This window comes from Schistocerca gregaria, chromosome 4, assembly GCF_023897955.1.
Source record: "Schistocerca gregaria isolate iqSchGreg1 chromosome 4, iqSchGreg1.2, whole genome shotgun sequence".
In the NCBI taxonomy this organism is placed as follows: Eukaryota; Metazoa; Arthropoda; class Insecta; order Orthoptera; family Acrididae; genus Schistocerca; species Schistocerca gregaria.
In genome coordinates this window covers 315,735,239-315,749,691 of record NC_064923.1, presented here as the reverse complement: position 1 = coordinate 315,749,691, position 14,453 = coordinate 315,735,239, and the positions used below count along the sequence as shown (strand labels likewise).

General features: G+C 43.4%; 1 protein-coding gene across 2 annotated transcripts in view; it reads right to left on the bottom strand.

The window, feature by feature from the left end:
- Nucleotides 1–14,453, bottom strand: part of LOC126266959 (GTP cyclohydrolase 1) — a 463,436-nt gene that overhangs the window by 42,510 nt on the left and 406,473 nt on the right. The window lies entirely within an intron of this gene.

The window sequence follows — 14,453 nt, the reverse complement described above, 5'->3', positions numbered from 1 at the left end:
GAACAATGAACAGCTGTCTTGAGAGGCCACTGTCATTCCGCTGTCCAATTATGACACATTCTGGTAGAAGTTTCTCCTTATACGAAGCGAAACACTATCTCCTTACCAACAAACGATATTCAACTGGCTGCGGAATCTTTCCTTATATACAGAATCTAGATGGCGTCATTTGTTCAGTTGTGCAGAAGCGCTGTGTTGTGTACAACCTTCGCGATTGCAATTTTGGTATCGCGAGATGTATTTATTGCAGTGGGAATACCAGAAGACACTCTCCGTAATCCGACTGACGCCTATGGAACCGGGTATTTTGGGAGCATAGATGCAGCACACACTGCCGAATCGGCTTTAGTAAGTACGCTGAAGTACCGTGCCTCTATAGTACGTAGACCTCAGATAATTAACCATTTTTCCTGGAAAGTAATCTTTTAACATTAATAGCCATCATAACTAAGTAGAAACATTTACCATTAACAGCATCGTTCCTTACGTCCTCCTTGACGTTGCCTTTAATAGTTAATGCGCCATTTATATCATTTTTAATCAGAGTTTCTGAAAAGAAGGATTGCTGTACTTAATAAACATGTTAGGAAATTGATGACTGCAATTGAAATTTTAACGCGCCTTCTTATAATGACCAATTATGATGACAAACTGCAGTGCCACCCACGTGCAAGACAGGCCACATTTAATAAAGGATAGGCTACGGGGGAAACAGACGCATTTCAAGGGCAGCGACTGGTCATTTGAAATTTAGAAGGCTACCAGGCTCGTTTGTCTTGGAAACACGTCAGCAGTCTTTGTGTCCGCCACATTTTTCACTGTCTACGACATTTTAAATCATCTCGTTACTTGAAATATCCTGACAAAACTCTGGGCCTGACCGGGACTCGAACCTGCGACATTCACCTGTGACTGGTAAATGCGCTACCCAAGCACTGCTCACGCTCCATCGTCACAGCTTTACTTCTGCCAGTACTTCATGAAGAATTTTCGTATCAGCGCACATTTCGCTGCAGAACGAAAACTCTGTCTAGATATTGTTCTTCATTGTTGCAGTTGCCCTACCTTCGTATCAGAGCTGGCTCACAGCGTCAACTCAGTCCTAATATGTCGTCCACACACAAAACATGTTACTACAGAATAACTCGAGCAAACAAAGATTACAGAAATTTTAGGTACAGAGAAGCTACTTCGCTTTCAGAGTTCATCGTTACCTTGTAATAGCATTGCTATTAATTCCTTGCGCCAATAATTGGTATCTTAGAAAAAAAGTAACCTGGAAGCAGGTGACAGTTTATCGCTAACCATCATTTAGGCTTCAGATCTTACCTAATCTGAAGTCTGAATAAGTTCAAAAAATGTATGCACAATCTAGCGGTTAAATACGATTGGTACGACTCCTGTCTAGGTCCTATACGGGGTAAAGATGGAGTAGCTTGTTTACACTTTTAAGCTGGAGCAGTTAAGAAATTTTTACTGTCATATTTGATAAATGAGTCGAGACCAATCACGCTGTGCTAGTGGATAGGAGTAATTAGCCGTTCAATAGTGAGAGAAGGGGTACGGACTCTTCATACTTTAACACTATGCTTCCTCCTCCATACACGGTACTATGACGTTGAGGAGTACGAAATTAGATGTAAGAGTCCTGCGCTAAAGGCGTAATCACACTTCTTGGAGGTATCCACTTGGTGACGCAGTTCTGGTACAGCGAGGTTTTGTAACTATGCCAAGACCTACCATCTACCCAGAAGCACCATACTGAAAGCTGGAAACGGCGAAGCAGGTACCAACATTGATGGCGTAGAAAAGGATTGAAGAATGTGACGCTGGGATCATCTAGATAGTTAGAAACGAGACACTCGTTCACGAGACGCGGACAGGAGAGGAAATGTGCTGTTTTATTTAAGAAATTTCTGTTCACCTGAAGTGGTATTTTCTTCACGGAAAACAATAATCTGAATCCAGAATGAGATTTTCACTCTACAGCGGAGTTAGGGCTGATATGAAGCTTCCTGGCAGATTAAAACTGTGCGCCGGACCGCGACTCGAACTCTGGACCTTGCCTTTCGCGTGCAAGTTTAATTCCCCCAAGACGTTTCAAAAATCGTCATATCTGTAAGTAATTTTAAGATTTGCTTTTAGAAAATAGAAGTCTAATATTGAAATCACTGCGTCGTCCGTGTCAGTGAAAGTAAACTGAGGCGCCCGGCCACATGCAGCTCGCCTTGGAATATACAATAACAAAGAAAATCCAAAAATATTTGCTTTAGTGTTTCAAGCTACTATGCTGGCTGAGTTATTCGCTTTCTTTGTATAGGAAGGGGGAACAAAAAAGAAAAAAGAGAAAAAGAAAAAAGAGAAAAAGAAAAAAGAGAAAAAGAAAAAAGAGAAAAAGAAAAAAGAAAAAAGAAAAAAGAAAAAAAAAAAGAAAAAAAGAAAAGAAAAAGGAAAAAAGGAAAGGAAAGAAGGAAAAAAAAGGAAAGAAGGAAAAAAGGAAAAAGAGAAAGAAAAAGAAAAAGAAAAAGATAAAAAAGAAAAAAGAGGATCGATTTAATACCGTCGTAGAGGGAGCCGTTCCCATTTTCATCATCGTTGCTGCTGTTCCTTCAATCTTGTTGCTGCCATTTACCCCGAATTTTTAAATAATATCACCCTTTATTCATAAATCCGGTGGGGTGTATTGCAAGACACATGATGTACTTCATTCAATTTCTGACATTCTTGTCGTTTCCGGATGGAGCAGAGCATAGGAAGGCGATTCGTCTCTTTGCTTAAGACCCAATTTCTAAGGAAGAAAGATTAGGCTTTTACATCCCTTCGACAAATATCTATTTGGAACCATGTCTCTAGTTCCATTAAGGCAAAGGTGGGAATTAAATCGACTACGTACTTTTAAGGAGATCCACCACGTCTTGTACGAGAAGCGATTCAAGAAAACTACGGGAAAATGTTTACCGCTATCACTGGAAGAAAAAAAAAATTGTGTCTTTCTGCATCTTGTTGGAACATGAGAAGCCGTAGTTCTCCGCGAAGTAACGGTGCCGCAGACTAAACAAAACAGCGAAGATTCGTGCAGCTTCTATTCGAACTCCACTTTTTCAGTTAATACGCCCTTCATATTGGTCATTGAATTCAATTTTTATTACTTTCATAGGCGAAACTCACTATCATATCTGCATCAATGAGTTATTTACGTGGTCAGTTCATCTTAAATCAGACAGTTAATCCTGCGTACGTGACGATTGTGCCAAGTTACAGTGACTGACTGCCAACCGTGGCGTCAAATTTTATGAACACTTCATATTTACTCTCCTTAAATTAGATGATGTCGAGAGGCCACGTACCAGTATTTGCATCAAACATTGATTTTCGTGTTTTACATTTCGTACAAATTTTCTAATGACGTGATGTCCCTGTACGTAACTATTCCATCCATGAACAGCTGCGAAGTTATTTTATGTCTTTTATGGAGTGTAGCGGAAAACAAGCTGGTAATAAGATCAGAGAAGGGTTGCCGAAGCACGCAAAATATTCCAATTAACCATGGACTGGAAAAGCAACGTTTTGCAGCTACGGGTATAAAACGACAGCCAGTGATGAAGTGCGTTGATTTAAACTTGTCCCAAGCATTAGCTGTTATAGGTGGTGCAGGATACGGTGACAGATATACAGCGACCAGTTTTCGTCCAAAGCGCCGGGCGAGTTCATTCGTTTGTTGGAAAGGGGAGGCCTGTGGGTGTCTTCCGTCTTGTCAGCGATGTCAGAATCGAGGCGCGCACCTTGTAATCTTTCTCAAACTATTTTAGAGAAAGTGTTGGATAAAAAAATAGAGGTCGCTATGCTTTTGCATTTGGTGTGTACTGCATAATATTTTGTTGCGTATGAAATTAACTTTTTTCTTTTTTTAGACTTGAGTAGAGGTATCTGTCATCAGTCTCGAGAAAGTTAATCTGATGTAGCACACTAATTTGCGATCGCGCCCCGCCAGCGATAAAGCCAGCGGTAAATATCAACAAGATTTCTCATATTTAATAAAGGGTTTCAGATATCGAAATGAGATTTTAGCAAATGATAGCACGCAAAGAGGAGAGTATTTTAACATATCGTTAATATGTAGAGCATTACCTACCGTGTTAGTCCAATAACTGCAGAGTTTTTCGGTGAAAGAATGTAGCTTAAAGATCATCGATAGCTGGTGAAACGAAAAATGCTATTGGTTCTGAGACAACATATATGAATGACTTTTTTTACCGAGGATGTGCTTTTTCATAAGCTACTGACTACTTTTCCTCAGTTAATAAACGTAATTAACCATTGTTTCAGAATTCTCTCCCAGTTGTATCTGCACAACATGTTATTTAGGTGTGACAGTGTAGACTCGTGTTTTGACAAAAGAAATTTTGACATGGCAACCAAAGAAATGTGTAGGTTTAATCAAAATTCGCCAGGCCAGGCCAGGCCAGACCAGGCAAAAATAAATCGCATTTTTAGCGGAATTCTTTTTAGGTACTAACGGAAGCAGAGGTAACAACACATTTCTGAATGGTCACCATGCAAGTGGCCTTCCTTAACACCTACAAAAGTGGACGTCGGCTTGAGTTGAGAATGGGGTTTCCCCTCCAGCACTGTGAGCGATCCCCTCCCTACCACTGACGGTCTCCCCTCACTTCCCAAACAGACAGCGTCTAGCGGGCACGGCATTTTGCGCGCACTACACTCTCAAGAGCTAAGTCACTAAGTGAAGATACTTGTTTCAGACGTCTAATCGAAGCTAGGCAGCTTTAAATTCCTGTCCATAGCCGATTAGGACAGACACGAATTTGTGATGTTTACTGGGCAGAGCTTCACTAATAAAGCAACTACACCGAAAGTACCGTACTACTATTACTTTGTTATGGTAACAGTTTCAGTAAACCGCATAGCTACAAACACTAAAAACGTTCGCTTACTAGATAATCTTTCGCGCTCTCGTAGCTCATAGGATGTGTTTTGTGACTAGAGCTCCATAATCTTGAGTTTATGGCGTATTCCTTTAAGATTTTGCTCAATTCGACGTCCCATATACTGCTCTGACGTTATCAGTTTTTCTGCGCCCTGTGTCGATCTTAATGAATATGAATTTTAAAGAATTTCTTGAAGCATAAATATCTCTCAGGACACTGTCCTCAAACGTTGTAGCCAGTCTTTTACAGGTTTCAACAGAAATGTATGACCATTTCAAACATTTTGTACATACAGAGGAAGGCAACGTGTTGTATGGACATGGCTCCGGAAACGCTTTATTTTCATGTTAGAGCTCAGTCCGTATTACTCTTCAATACAATCATGGGAAAAACAGGGAAAGTACTAACAGCACAATAAGAAACTGTCCTAAATTAAATGTGCAAAATGCCCTCAGTTAAAAGAGATACATGCATCAACTCGCCGTCGTGTTGAATCGCTGATGCGCTGATGTATCGCCGTCGGAATGCTGCTGATAAAGCCTGCACATGCTTACTTACGCTGACACTGTTGTCAACTGCGCGGAGATGTTGCTCCTCCAAGGGGTATCTTTATCCTTTTAGCCCTACCCTCCCCTGTCCCTGTCACAAGTAGTCTGCTCTAACGTCCTGTGCTTCCTAAGATGACGAATCAGTTGCTTCAGAAGTCCTCCTGTTGGGGTAATGTCGTTCTGCATCTTTCTCCAGATACAAACGTTGAGCTCCATAGCCATTACCGTCCCGAAAATCCGTACAGCAAATTGGCATCTTCCAACTCCACATTTGAGTTCACTCCCACTGCACTGTACTGTACTGTACTGTACCGAAACCAAATCCGTGATGGACACTACAGAGTTGATGCTACGCCATTAATGCTATTAGAGCACTGAAGTTAGTCGTGTGTAACACAATCAGTGGGGGGTCACATATGAACATTACCTTCGTTCGACTGGAACAACATTCACTGGCGGTAAACCTAAGAACTACAACTTACTATAGAGTCTAACAAATCGTAACATATGGTTTTTTGAACATTTCATGTAAGAAAGCGTTTCATGTAATACTGGTACGCTCTGCTTGTGTGGGTTATGAGCGGAAGTAGAAAATGATCTCCAACGAAAATAAAGCGTTATTGGGCTGATGTCCATATACGTTTTAACCCTCTGTGCGTAAGGGGTATTTCCTGGAAGTTTGGCCATACATTTCTGTTACACCCTGTAATTGTTTCCGCGTTCGGGAAGCGCGTACTCTATTTCCTGAATGCTGCTAATTTGGGAGTTATTCGGTACTGAGTGGTTGATTAAAACTCCCCGGTAAACGTGTGGCTCTGACAGTTCCACTTCAATAGGAGGAAAACGTACTGTGTTCTAAAACACGAGACGAGCAGTACAGTAGCCCGTCCGAGTTAATTCGTTGGTGGTGCTTGGCGTACCTTAGTCGACAGGTGGTGTTCCGCGGGTTGCCTACCCGCCGTGCGCTGGCGGTCACCAAGGCTCGCCTAGGGACTTTTACTGCGGCCGCGGGCCGACCTTTGCAACGAGGTAGCTGCAACAGCCGCGGTTACTGCACACAGCCGCCGGCTCACACCGACACTTTCAATCACACAGGCGGACACGGCTGTGCGAAGGCAGCGGGTACTTGCGAGCTGCATTTTAACCTAGCTCGCCGTATCAATAGCGAGTGCATCACCTCAACCTTAAATTCGGTGATGCGCAGGAAATGACATCCGAGATGGAACAGAAATTTTTCAACTTCAAATTATCTATTCGTAAGAGCAGACCTGCAAAGTATCGAAAATCATCTATATATCTAGAAGTTTTGTATAGTAATATGCCGCGTGCTACCTTCAATTTTGTTACTAGAGCCTTTGTATGTTCATTGACGCGAGTAATGCCCTAGAAACCACACTCATTTCCATTAAGGGAACTTGGAAACAAAAACTCAGTACTTCAAATGCTGTGCAGATCTCTGCAGCAACGTATCATCTGTAACATGGAGAAAGTGCCGTTTAGCCTCAACAGAACCATTTTTACTACGAACCAACCTTCCCAACAAGTAATCCAAGGTAATGCTGGGGATCGAGTCCAATCCTTCACTCGGTTAAAAGCCACTTAGTGCTTTCAAACAACGTCAGGCTTACGTTGCTTATCTAAATTAGTGAGCCATTTTTCTTTGAAAATCGTATTTTTCAGTTCAAGTATCACTTGGCCTACAACATACCGCAATATGGACCGACAGTATTGACCGTGCGTCGAGTCCCTACGGTTCTTAGTTAACCCGCAATCAAACGTACTTTCAATTCAAACTCACTGCGGTCAAACTGAAATACGTTCCAGTTTAGGCATCATTAAAGGGCAACATAGACACGCTCCCAAGACAGTTACTCAACTGCGAATACGCTAATACATGGCACGTTTTGGCCCGATAAGACCTCTTGCAGTACACCTGCCAGGATTGCCGAGCTTTTTATAGAAAGCTAGGATTTTTAACGTTTTATGATCAATTCCAACTTCGTCAGACAAACATGACCGAGCGCAAAATACACTACACGATTATAATCATTTTTGCTATTGTTTATCCATGAGTAAGCCTTGAACCATAATGGCATGTGCTTTTCCTTTTCACTTTTTATCTGGACATTCCTACGTCAATTTGGATACCTGACATCCCTGAGACCACCTTACATGCTACTGAAGTTTTCTGCTGACTAACAGGGAAACTTTTGACAACTGCAGATGTTACAATGAAACGAAACTCCACTTCAAAACACGCAATTTACGGTACAAACGTTTCAGCAGGCGGTTATACATCGTATTTATCGGAATAAGCATGTGAGTTCAACTCTGTAAACGTACTATCGTTTGTCTGCGGAGACTGTGGCTTTAGAAACTTATTCGTGAAGTTAGATAGTTTTGGAGGAAGGGGAATCCCCTCGCAGTGCGTTAAGACCGTAGCTAGGTCTCAACAATACTTCATTCCGGATCTAATTTGTAACGCGGAGTGACAGCTGCTATTAATATTTTCTACCTCTTAACATGAACTGGAGCGCTATTCTATTCTGACCCGGAAGCTAGGGTTTTTCCACAGGCAGTTCTCAGAGTGGAAAAGAATGTCGAGGCCGTGGCAGGCGGAGGCTTTATCGTTGGACCACGCCTCTCGGGTAGACTCAAAGATAGAGAAGCAGTGATTCAGTGTGAAAATCGCAGAATGTCTCACAGCGTCAGTCTAAGGTATTTGGTTAGATTTTCAGAAGTAAGGAGGACTACGTGAGCTTTATGAGGAAACTAGAGGGTAGCATAAATTGGTTGGTTGGTTGTTTGAGGTTTAAGGGACCAAGCAGCAAGGTCATCAGTCCCTTGTTTCAAATGTCGTCCATTCCGTTAGTGTGACATCTCAGGAAAGTCAGAACAATAAAAGGGAAAAGGCTAAAAATGTAAAAGGGCAGTCATGTTGTCAATGGTAAAAACAAAATGAAGGAAGCCAGCAAGAGAACGAACCCAACGCTATGCTGAAGCAGCGGGGGCAAGAGCACCTGAAACATAAAAGGTGCAACCGCTAGAATGTAGAAGTACGTATGGGAAAAGGAGACTAACCAATCCTTAAAAAAAGGGTAAAAACAGAGTAAAAGGGGAAGAAAAGAGGATCTCTGTCAGGGAGGTGAGTCGGGAATCTCCAAATACATACAGTGGGAGACACCAACACCCACCACCCTGCCCCCAACACCAGAGAGATTAAAAACCTTAAAACTGAGAATAAAAACCACTTTCCCGGAGGAAACCGAGAACCAGAGTGACCATCCGGGAATAGTCAGCCAACGTCAAAGGTAAAGTGTGGGGGAGGCTGTACTTAGCACGCAGAGTCAAAAGAAGGGGGCATTCAACCAAAAGTGGGCTACTGACTGGAAGGCTCCACAACAACGAAGTTGGGGTGGCTCATCACGCAAAAGAAAACCATGGGTCAGCCTGGTATGACCAATGCGGAGACGACACAGTGTGGTCGAGTCCTTTCGGGAGAGGCGAAAGGAAGAACGCCACGGGCCTGGTGTCACCTTAATCGCACTAAGTTTATTAGACAGGGGAGTAGCCTCCCACGAGTTGGTCCATGACAGTGCGAAGTGGGATTTGATGTGAAGCCGTAAATCCGCCCCGGGAGGGGTTACAGAAAACGAGGGTGAGTGACTGCTCCCCCAGCCAAACGATCAGCGAGCTCATTACCCGGCATACACACATGGCCAGGGACCCAAAGGAAGTCAATGGAACAAGCAGCATGGAGAACATCAGCGAGATGGTCACGGATGTCGGAGACCAAGGGATGGCGCGAAAAAACACCGGACAATAGCCAGAAGGCCACTCTGAGTCCATACATAACAAAACGCGGTTGTGTTGCGACTGTTTAATAAAGGTAAGGGCCTGGGAAATTGCCATCAATTCCGCAGTAAACACCCCACATGTAGGTGGCAGCAGATGATTTTCCGTTCCAACAGAGGACGTGATCAGCAGATTTAGAGCCATCAGTGTAAAAAATAACAGCATCCCGAAACTCCCATAAGGTAGCCTAAATAGCCGAGAGTGGAAAGAGAAGTGCGGCCCACTGCTTTACGAAACGCCCGTCGGCAGGGACGTGCAAACCGAGGCAGCGTCGCCTTGGCCAAGATTGGCCGTCGAGTGCGAGATAAGGTGGGACTGGGAGCGCACGGTGGCTGTCCGCGGCCGGACACAGGAACGCCAAGGCCTCGGCGCTCGCCGCTCACCTCTCAGCCTCCAGCCTGTCTCCTGTCTCCTGCCTCTTGCCCGCCGCACGTCCGCCACCGCAGCGCTAGTTACAGTTCATAGGCATTCATCCCGATGTCGGTCTGTACCGCAGACGCTAAGTTATGAATCAAACCACACCAAACCACGGCTCTATTTAAAATTTTACATCGAGAAGTTACTGTTACTTCCGTTATCTAGTGGTTAGCGTTGGTACCTACTAATCCATGCGTATCGAACCCGGAACCTCAGACCTTTTTATGGTAGAAATATCCTGTCACTTAAGACACAGGGAAGCTGCTAGGTAAAGTATACCAAGATGACAAAGTCTTCGGATACCACTCAGTATCATATCTGACCACTTGCCATACTTAGTGCAGCAACTCTACGTGGCAAGGACACAAGACGTCGTTCGAAGTCCTCTGCAGGAATTCGAGCCATGCTGTAGCTATCCATAATTGCAAAAACATAGCCGGTGCAGGATTTTGTGCACTAACTGACCATTATGTCCCATAAATGTTCGATGGGACTCATGTTGAGCCACCTAGATGGCCAAATCATTCGCTCAAATTGTCCAGAAAGATCTATTAACCCGGTGACATGGCGCATTGTCATTCATAAAAATTCTATCGTCGTTTGGAAACGAAGTCCTTGAACGGCTGCAAATCGTCTCTAGGTAGGTTGGTTGTTTGGGGGAAGAGACCAAACAGCGAGGTTATCGATCTCATACGATTACGGAAGGATGGGGAAGGAAGTCGGCCGTGCCCTTTCAAAGGAACCATCCCGGCATTTGCCTGAAGCGATTTAGGGAAATTACGGAAAATCTAAATCAGGATGGCCGGACGCGCGTCTCTAGGTAGCTGAACAACCATTTTCAGTCAGTGATCGGTTCAGTTGCACTAGAGGACCCAGTGCATTCCATGTAAATACAGCCCACACCTTTATGGAGCCACCACCAGCTGGATAGATTAATTTGACTTCAATGAAACTGAATCATAGGGCCGTGCCAACTAGTCATTATTTAATCAATGCGAATCTGTGACTGGAAACGAAATTCTAATTTCATTCGAGTCCATTTCTTTATAAGGAAACTGGACTAAATGAGCTGCTGAGACTTCACGTACTCTAGACGCCGTCGAAAACTCTCCTGGCTACCATATGTTAAAAGTTGTGTAGTACCCCCCATCTCTATATCCAATAGTTTATTGGTGAAAGTTGTAAAGTTGTTAGGAAAACCTAGACACTAACAACATTCGGGACCAGCCATTTTACGCAGTAAGAATACATTGAAAGTGAACATCAAAAATTAAACGGTCAGTAGGTAAAAGACTTTCGAAGTGAAGTCTTGAGAGTTACTACTACACTGCCCACCTAGCTGAAGACCCGTATTGCTGTGTTCTGCTCTTATGATTGCCAAAAACAGCTCACGGTCAGATGCATTGTTTAACTACTCTATTTTTAAAATCGGTTCGAAAGAGTTAACAACGTATGTACCTCTGTCCCTAAGCTGATACGGATGGAGCTACTTTTAGCTACTTCCCACTTTAGCTTCGCTGGGGTTGCGGAGGGATACCTAGGGAGTGAGACGTCACAGCCAGAGAAAACATTTGGGACGCAACCTACATCACAGATAAAACATCTCTGAGCTTTGGCAATGTCTGCAACGGAATGTTTCTAGCAAGTTAGAGACACGGTGTGTGGGGTAATGTTTTTGACAACTTGGATCCATGGCTTCCTGGGCTCTGCGTCACACTCTAAAGCTACCATCAGCTCTTACGAACTGAAGTCAGATTTACCTGACCACGCTAATGTTTTCCAGTAGTCTGGAGTTCAACAGATATGGTCACGAGCCAAGGAGAGGCTACAGGAGATGCCGAGCTGTTAGCAAAGGCACTCGCTCTATGGTCTGCTGCCGTAGCACATTAACGCAAAATTGCGCCGCACTGTCCTAAAGGATACGTTCGTCGCACACCGCACACTGATTTCTGCGGGTATTTCAAGCGGTGTTTCTTGCCTGTCAGCACTGACAACTCTACGCAAACGCTGCTGGTCTGTCGTAAAGTGAAGACTATCGTCCACTGCGTTGTCCTTTATGGCAACTAATGCCTGGAATTTGGTATTTTCGGTATTTTCGACACTGTAATTCCGTAACGATTTCCCAAATGGAATGTTCCGTGCGTCTAGCTCCTACTACCATTCCTCGTTCGAAATGTGTTTATCCCCATAGTGCGGCTATAAGCACATCTGAAACCTTCTCACGTGACTCATCCGACTACAAACAACAGCTCCACCAATGCACTGCCGTTTTATACCTTCTGTACGCGATACTACCTGCATTTGTTCATGTGCAAATTGCTATCCCATGACTTTCGGCACCTCAGTGTAAGTACCGAAATTAGCTCGCCAATTGCGGAAGAGTCGTCAAATGAAAAGGATTGCAATAGGCGAGGAGCCTCAGAGTTTTTATTTATTACATCCTATGTATGAACCAACTTAGATATTTACAAGATGTAAATAACACCGATCGCAAATTATGATTGACTCCACATTTTGGATGAACGCTAATTACTGGTGTCATAATTATGACACCATTATGGAGAAGAGCGAATTAACTTAAGGCCAGAAAATCTAACCCATCACTAATACGTTATTTCTAGGACAGCCAGCTAAGATCCCAAGACCTCTAAATCTATTTTTGATAAAGCCACCCGTAAAAAATTCACGAAATAAATTTTATGACTCAATTCCGAGGTGTAGATGGAACTTGTTTGAAACTGTTTGGCCAGGTGAATAATCTGGTATTGCCTTAGAGAACGGATATTTACTGTCAGAACATGTGAATTAATCAGAGGTCGAATGCCTATATATAACCTGCAACGCAAAGCATTCTTGTTCCAAGTATTAAAAACGAGGCATTTTAGCAGAGTTTTTAATTTAATGCATCTATTAACTTTGCTACCGAAAAATTGTCTCAATACAATCTACTCTCAACGTTTTATTTAAGACAGATCGTAAGAGAGGCACGATGTGATTAAATGGTTGTGTCGTACGTGGAAGAGGAACACGTGCAGTCCCGATGTATCTGCGACTGATCTCACAGCACGTGCCCTGAGTGCAGTGCCACGACAACTGGTCAATTGTACGGAAAGTTTTGCGGTTTATATTACACTGGCACCCGTGCAACTTGCAGACGGTGGAACAACTGAAACATCACGATCCGCAGCAAACGTTTTGAATTTGCTCTTCGGTTTCCGGCACGGATCGACGTTTATGACGTAGTCGGACATTCTATGGAGTGGAGGCACTTTTTACATTGCCTGCTTACGGGAACACACGGAACTGCCGACTTGGGGGTCTTGTTAAACCGTTTGCTGTGTACTAACCATAAGACCCATTGCACTCGCTGTATGTGTGTGTGGGGTGGACTTACAAGCATCTTTACTCTCGGTCCCTTCTTTGAATAAAATACATCCAGAGGGCCTGTCAGATGTACCGTGACGTCTGTACGTTATATAGACGACCTTTTTTTAGCATGTTAGTCAAGCTTGTGGAAATAACTTTTCATGCAAGATAGGACAACACCTCACATCGCTCGCCCATTGAAGGATTAGCTCAATGCAACCGTATACGAACGTGTTATCGCCAGAGTTTTTCCAAATTCATAGCCTGCAACATCACTTTGTCTGAATCCACGTGTCTTTTGGCTCTGAAGATATCTAAGATAACGCAATTACTTGTCACGTCTTTACCTGATCTTAAGGCCAGTACACAGGAACATGTCTCAGATTCCACCAGAACTGCTGCGAGCAACTGGTGATCACGTCATTTTACGGATGCAGCATCTCGGCGACGTCTCCGGTGCTCACAGTGAACAAATCGAGTGAGCAGCGGCTAGTAATAAAAATCAACATCATGCCTTTCTCACTTGTTTGACCTTTTCTGCTCACGTCTTGTTCCTAATCCATGACATATGGAAACATTTCTGTACGTCTGATATTCGCAGCACCAGATTTGCACCTGGTGGCCGAAACGAACTCTTTTTTGCAGCTTAAATCGGATCCGCATTCACGGATTAGAATGTATGCCAAGTGTCGCTGTCATACGATAACGACCACCCAGACTGTGCGTCCGTGAGTAGCAGCAGTAATTACAACCACCTGGTTGCATGGCAATGTGTCTCACAAGGGGACCCTCCATCCTGTAAATCACAGATTTTGATGCGCTTCAAATATGTTGCAGAGGCACTTACGCTGAGTAAGTGACTATCCGGTTTTTTAGCGACGGGCCTTGGTTTTTGAGAAAATCTATTTTTAATTTCATTGAGTGCTTTGTATACCTGTAACATAAGGCGTATTCGGAGGAAGTCAGCGTAGCGCAGTGGTAAAGGTTCACGGCTACCGCGCTGGAGGTAACGTGTTCAAATCCTGCTCGTGTATTTTTTCAAAATCCACCGCAGTTTGCAATTTTATTTCAAATAATATCAACAAACGGTGTAAGGTGTGCAAGATTATAAAGATTCTTATTTTTCATCGTCCACATTGCTTAATGTGCCAGAACAACATTGTAGGTGATACTTATCATAGAAACAAACGAAGCACAAATTTTCGCAGCGCCACGCGCATTTTATGAAAGAAACAGTCTTGCACGTGTACGATTTCATCATGAGCGATACCGGGAAACAATTCTTTTGCATTCGAAAAGATTTCTCTTTCAAATGCTAATT